Source organism: Globicephala melas, chromosome 18, assembly GCF_963455315.2.
Source record: "Globicephala melas chromosome 18, mGloMel1.2, whole genome shotgun sequence".
NCBI classification, from domain to species: domain Eukaryota; kingdom Metazoa; phylum Chordata; class Mammalia; order Artiodactyla; family Delphinidae; genus Globicephala; species Globicephala melas.
The window spans coordinates 58,929,126-58,934,813 of NC_083331.1; the positions used below are offsets into that span (position 1 = coordinate 58,929,126).

Consider the following 5,688-nt stretch of genomic DNA (forward strand, 5'->3'; position numbering starts at 1 on the left):
TTTCAAATAAATGCCATTATTCTGCACATCTCCTATTAACTTTTTTGTTAGTGTCCAAATTTTTATTCCAACTTACTTTTACAAAATACTTGGAAAATTAAAGCAAAGAGAGTTAAGTGGTACATATAGTATTAGTTGTATATTAAAAATAAATTTTCTAACAGTGAAAGTTGTTTTACTTGATTACAATTAATTAACATATTAGAATCAGTTACATTCTGGAATGATGCAAAAGAGTGTTAATTATGGCAGAGGAACATATCAAATGCCTTATCCTTCTTCCAAACTGTGTCTATAAGCATTCAAATAGATGCATTATGTTCATTGGCAAGCAAAATAAGTGTCCTTGAAATCCTACATCCTTCACTGTAGTTCAGCTCACTTGACACATTGCTAACATATCAGATGATTAAATGGAAACTTAAGTACCAAATATTTAAAGCAACTTTGTATAATAGACCCATTGAGTATATATAAAACTCAAGTTCATGAAGTAGAAAATAAACTCGTACTTCAAGGAGAGGAATAGGCAAATGGGCTTTGTGTTCCCCCTGTTCCATGTGCTCTCTGTGATTTGGGACAAGGTACATAAATATTTGAATCTCTTTTGAAAACACTGTAAAATGGGACATTATCTAAATCACAGGTTAATTTAGAGGCATAAATACAGGTTGTATACAGTGCCTAGCACAATTCCTAGGACATCTTAGCTCACAACGAATGTTACTTATCTTTTTAATATTTATTTATTTTATTTATTATTTATTTTGGCTGCGCTGAATCTTAGTTGTGGCACTCGGGATCTTTGTTGCAGCATGTTTAGTTGCAGTGCATGGGCATCTTAGTTGCAGCATGTGAACTCTTAGTTGAGGCATGCATGTGGGATCTAGTTCCCTGACTGGGGATTGAACCCAGGCTCCGTGCATTGGGAGTGCAGTCTTACCCACTGGACCACCAGGGAAGTCCCGAAATGTTACTTATTTATTTTATTTGTAATACTGTCTTATTGCTATTATTTCAGTTCCTTCACTCTATTTAAAAAATTTCCAAGAATATATTTTCTTAGGTTCTCAATAGCTTCTTTCCTTTTCTAATAATAATGAAAAGGATTCAAGAGCAAGGTCAGAAAATGTGTTTTTGGACGACATGCTTGAGCAGTTAGAAGTGATGAATTCTTTACTTGCGGACCTATCACTAGTAACTACACATGGGGGGGGTGTGCGTGCAGAAGTGCCAGAGGGAGATGTGCCAGGCATCTTTTCGTTCTTCTCTACCATGTGTTCAGTCCCAGCAGTTCATACCATTCAGCAGGTTCCCCTGCCGCCTTGGTTCCAGTTTGAGTCATCCCACAGGGAGCCCTCATAGGAGATCAAATACAGAAGGAGAGTGACATTGTTAGTACATTTATACCCCTAGCTCCCAACTTGCAAATTCACCTTTAGGTAGTTTGACCCTTCAGGAGAGGTTCACTACTCTTTTACAAGCTGGCTGACACTGTGCCACTCAGTACCTTTGGGTTCTGGTAATTTCACTCTTCTCTTGTCTTTCCGACTCTGGGTTGTTACCTCCTTAGCCTTTGGAGTTCCCCTACACACACCTTATATAGAATCCTTTAATCATTTCCTATTGCTGCTTTACAAAACACCACAAACTTAATGATTTAAACAATACAAGTTTTTATTTTAAAGTTCTAGAGGTCGAGGTCAGAAGTCCTAAAATCTGGGAGTCGGAAGGTTGCTTTCCTACCAGATGTTTTAGGGGAAAGTCTCTTTTCTTTTCTTTTCCAGCTTCTAGAGGCTACCTGCACTCCTTGGCCCTTGGCTCCCTATTACTTTGACATGGGCTTCTCTCATCACATCTCATCTCTGACCCTCCTGTCTCCCTCTTTCACTTATAAAGACTTGTGTGATTACATTTACTCCATCTGGACACTCCAAAATAATTTCCCCGTTTCATAATCCTTGATTTAATCACATCTGCAAAGTACTTTTGGCCATTTAAGGTAACGTATTCACTGGTTCTAAGGATTGGGACATGGAGATCTTGGGGGGGGGGTGCATTTTTCTGCCTATCTCAAGTTCCTTTGTAAATCAGTTCTCAAATTCTCTAATTTTGAGTGTGATTTATTTCTTGATGGGAACCTCAATAATACTAGGAGACCAATTTCCCTACTGTTTTTTAGGTTCCTTTTCCAATATTATTCTGTGTAAGTAGGAGAGAGACACCAACTAATAACAGTGGTTTCTTTATACCTGTTCCCACCATTACCAATATGGTTTAAGCTCATTTTATTCTTAGTGTTATATCCTCCAATCATCAGTTTTGGTTTTTTTTCCCCAAGTCATACTACATATATCTCTAAGAATAATATTCCCAAAGTAAAGCTATTTTTAGCAAACACTAAAAATAAACCTAAAATCCAGCATCCTTGGATTGATATACTAAGCCAACTCATTGTAGGCAACTACTACAACACTACATTTACTTTAAAAAATATTTTTAATATAGAATTCTATTATCCAGAAATTTGGATTTTATCGAATGAGTATAAGGCCTTCCTATCTCCACAATCCTCCTTATTTTTGCTAAAAATAACGTATTGTTTCTAAGGTACATTTTCAGTACCTTCTCAGATAAATTCAGATAGAAGGGAATCCTCTACCTTCTAAATTTCTGTAGGATTTAGGCATCATTTGTGGTTTTTATTGCAATTCATAATGTAGTTAGTTCTATTTTTATATCTATACCTAGATTTCAAATTACAGAATCTTTGTATAGTTAAGTTTTATATATCTCTTACTATAGAACATAGAGGATATATATGCAGTTCTTACATAGTTTTCTTTTTTTCCCAAGGTACTTGACTATTTAAAAGTACTAAAGTAGGCACTCTGAGAATGTAGCTGCATATCTTGGTGAATACAATGTTCTGTTGTGTTGGATTTTCTTATATAATGAATTTCCAATATAAGCATTAAACTAGGAGTTTTTTTCCCTAATTCATTGCCTAAAGTTCATCGATTGAATCATGGTTAGCTGGCCTAGCTGATAGCATAAGAAGTCATACAAAAACTAATAAGACCTAAATAAAGGTGAAAATTATATCATGTTTCTGTATGGTGATTCTTATACAGAAGCTTAACAGAAAGTTTATGGTATTTTGAGTAAAATGTGAAGTCTTGAATTAGCCAGGTTCGGTGTTGATTCTGGTTTTGCTGCTTATACAGTATACTACCTTGCTATGTGGCTTAATATCTATGAGCTTCAATTTATTTATTTATTATTATTATTTTTTTTGGAACTATAGTGCTTTTATTACCAGAATGTACAAAACATTGGTCCCTTTATAATTCTGCAATACTGCCTCAGATTCCCACAGTTTCAAACAACTTGTCTTTTAAATTTCCATAACATCCGTTTAGCATAAATGATTTTGTTGCTGTTCACAGTAGAAGACAGTCTTTAGCTTTGATGGTTCAGACCTAATTAAACAGAAATGGCTAACTTTGGGCCTAAGATAAATGTGGTATAGAAAGAAGAGCACGGATCCCTACCAATACACATAAACCATACTCCATTCAAATAGTCCTGGGACCTTACTGAACGGACTTTCAAATAAGTAAGCCTCCCATTAAAAAACATTTTAAAATGTACTGTCTGATAAGCTCAAAATACAAAAAATGCAGTATCACCAATTATGTGCATTTTCTAGGATTCGTTTTAAAATTCAGGCTAATGTTTAACAATAGCATTTTAGTTAAATTATGGCATTGGAAAAGGTTATACTTCTGAGGAAGGATCACATAAACATGCTTCTTGGGAGAAGATATGTTTGGAAAACAACAGTAATGAATAATATTGCTTTAACATTTCTAAAATCACATAAAAATGATCATCTTTGATTGCCATTTCAGTAAGTTTCGATACAGGGTATGTTACTGTCCACTTACTAGTAACCAAAACACACATAGAAGACTTGTAACAAATATTCAGAATCTATTATTTTCACGAGCTAAACATTTCTGAGACTTTAAGATTCATGTTTGAACATACAGTACTGCAATGTTGGCTACATAAAATACAATAAATAGAAGATCTTTTTCAGAGGAAGTTCAATCATCAGAGGCTGTATTGCATTTAAGGATTTAACACTGGCTATATACAGAAGGGAAAGCATTTCACTTTGAAATTCTTTACATTACTGGAGCTCTCATTTTAATATGGCAACATATAGCAGCTTACCATTCTGACACTTAAAAATCAAGAAGAATAGTGCTACTCTTTTATCCTTCGGTTCCCAGTGACAAATAATGCAGTAATTACACCTCTGGTTTTCAGTTCCTCTCGAATGACATTTATTAACAGAGAGAAACCGATGCTTTAGCTGAAATTTGGCAGCCCAAGAAGTGCACTAACTGCTCCAGAACATCCCTCATGGTCTAGAAACAGTGCTTTCAGTTGACCTTTTGACCAGTAATCCAGGACATATGCCAAAAGTTTCATCGAGAGAGAATTGTTACATAAAGTTCCAACGAAGACAACTCTTTATTTTCTCATTAACAGCACACATTCGTGCCACAGAACCAATGTTGTTGGTGATAGTAACTAACGTAGCTCTTGCTAGATCTTCTTTACCAACAGATTCTCGCTTCTTCTTATAAATCATATTCCCAAAACTAGATGCTACAGCCCAGCCAGACAGACCAAATCTCTCAAAATCTCCTCTGTAAATATCACGGACCAGCTTGTCAGCTTGGGTGCTCTCACCTTTGGATGCCATTTCAAGAGCCTCTTCAAAACTTTCACAGCCAGTCAATAAACTACATAAACCCAGAAAGGTACCCCCTCCAAGGCTTGTCCCAGTTACTCGTTTATAGTTGTCTTTGGAATGGACTGCTAAAATACTGACCCCGGAACCAATGATCACTACCAGCAGTGGTTAGGGATCAGCCAGGTTGAAAGGCATCTTTTGGCATCTCTCAGGTTCTGAGGCCTTAGCAAAATAATAGCACTCTACTTGTCCATTGAAACTGACAGAATCTATGTACAGCAAGCCCTTTACAAGGCAGTCAGGTTCATCCAGTTTGTGCAGGTGGAGGTTTCCAACTGTGCGAAAACCGTTTTCAAACTTGTCAGCACCACCTCCTGTAGCACGTAGCACTGTGTGTAGTGTTGAGAAGTTTTTCGCTCTTCCCCTTTGGATAAAAGCAGGTAGGTCCTGGGTTGGAAATCTGATAAAGTGTAGGTTCCCTCTCCGGCCAAAAAGTGTTAAATCTTTTAGTTCAAGGCATGCAGCCCGAATACCAGTGGATCCACAGGCTACATTAGAAGTCAGATATTTTCAGATACTTTTTAAGCTCTCAACTTCTTCTTGTTCTTCCTTTGCTGTGATATCGATAGGTTCAAAATATGAGAGCTTTACTAGAGTTCCTCCGATGTCCATGCCAAACCATGGGAAAGAGGGCTTCTTGGCATCCTTGATCTTCATGGCGTCGGCCTGAGCGGCCAGAGGCAGCCTCGGGCCCTCCCCTGGGGCGGGGCGGGGCGGGGGCACCTGAGATGAGGCCCGGCCCAGGGGGCGGCCCCCCTACGCCCGCGAGGGGCGGCCCAGACCGAGGGAGCAGGGGAAGCGGGGAGGGGGCCCCCGCCGCCGCCGCCGCCGCCGCCGCCGCTCCAAACAAAAGGCCC

General features: G+C 38.1%; 1 pseudogene; it reads right to left on the reverse strand.

Annotated features, from left to right (window-relative positions):
* Positions 1 to 4,380: 4,380 nt before the first annotated feature.
* LOC115853281 (pantothenate kinase 3 pseudogene) lies at positions 4,381 to 5,488 on the reverse strand (annotated as a pseudogene).
* Between the last annotated feature and the right edge of the window lie 200 nt (positions 5,489 to 5,688).